The sequence below is a fragment of the Capsicum annuum genome, chromosome 8 (assembly GCF_002878395.1).
Source record: "Capsicum annuum cultivar UCD-10X-F1 chromosome 8, UCD10Xv1.1, whole genome shotgun sequence".
NCBI lineage: Eukaryota > Viridiplantae > Streptophyta > Magnoliopsida > Solanales > Solanaceae > Capsicum > Capsicum annuum.
The window spans coordinates 152,870,820-152,872,539 of NC_061118.1; positions in this window are offsets into that span (position 1 = coordinate 152,870,820).

The following is a 1,720-nucleotide window of genomic DNA, read 5'->3' on the forward strand; positions in this document are numbered from 1 at the left end:
CCGTGGGGACCATGGTTTGTAACAGGAGGCTTTCTCTCAGTAAAATGGTGGGTACAACAATCTGGGTAAGACTCCCACAACTTTCCACAGAATTTTATGATAAGACACATACTAGAAAAAATGGGAAGGAAATTGGGACAGCTCCTCAAAATTGATACGTGCACGTCATCCGCATTAAGGGGGAGGTATGCCAGAATATGTATACAAGTACCAATCAAAGTTCTAGTCAAAACCAAATTTAAAATTGGGACTCATATTTAGAAAGTGGTGTATGAGGCCGATGGAATACTTTGCACTACCTGTGGTTGAATTGGGCACATAGCAAGGCAATGTGTCCACTCTAAACCGACATACACACAACCAGAAACCCCTTCAACCACTGAGGCTAACAAGGAAACAAACGAGTAGCAACTAGTCACATTCCCAAAGCGGTGACACACATCTAAACCAACAAAGGAACAAAACAACAATCACAAACCCCACCCGCAGGTAAGGGTCACAGAAGGTTCACTGTGTACATCCTCTGAAACCCTTTAACGTTTATGATTGTTGATCGGCCGACCGCATTCCCAAAGGTAATTGAATCAAGACACTTTGTAAGAGAGGTGTAATTTGGACGTAAAAGTAACTGGTAAAGTTGTTGCACGTGATTACCAGGTCACAGGTTCAAACTTGTAAAGGCCTTTAGCAGAAATGCGAGGTAAGACTATGTACAATAGACTCTTGTGGTCGGACCTTCCCCGAACTCTGCGCATAGCGAGAGCTCTAATGAACCGGACTGCCTTTTGATATCTATTATAACATTTGATATAGCACGAGACCAATATATGTGATTTGTTTATCTTAATTTATGTGACACAAATAGAATTTAGATAACCAATCATATTTTTAATATGTTTTGAGATATTTTAAGCTGTTAGCTATTGAAATTTATAATACTTTTTGAATGTTATTTTCAAATAATATATGTTACTCTCATTGTTCATTCTTTTGTTACATTAATAGTTAGTTATATTTTTAAAATAATTGAAATTTTTAATTATTATGATTTATAATACTTTTTTCTGTTCCAAGTCAAGTGGCGCGGATATAATTTTGAGAGTCAACCAAATGTTATAATTGAAGTTGTGAAGCAGATATGTCTTAAATGACTCATAATAACTAATTAAAAGTGATATAGAAAAATCAATATAAAAAAAAATTTAAGTGGGCCTTATAAAATGTCAAGTTAATTTAAAATATCAAGATTTAATTTATCATTTTATGTCTATTTTATCTTTTTTATTAAATATTATTAATTTTTTAATACGTAAATAACTTATAATAATTATTTAGGAGTGATATAGTAAAATCACGGAACATTTAGTCGGGAAGCATGTCGATGAAGAGATGCTACACACTACACTTATATATAGTACTAATTTATTTAGTAGTTACAAGTACTCTTTTATAAATGTTTTGTCCAGCTTCTTTTTAATTAACATGCCTTCTTGAGAAAATTGAAGGAAAGGTGTCTTTTAAGTTTTGAATGAAGGATTGGTGATATTGACCAACAGATAGGGTCAAACATCATTAGGAAACTTGATTAAGTTAATTGTGGACTTGATTAATATTTTTAAAACTTTCTAATCTTTTCAAAAATACAAATCAACCCAACCCACACCCCTTTTCAATCCTAATCAACCACTCTGTCTCTCCAGCTTCTCCCAACCAACAGTTC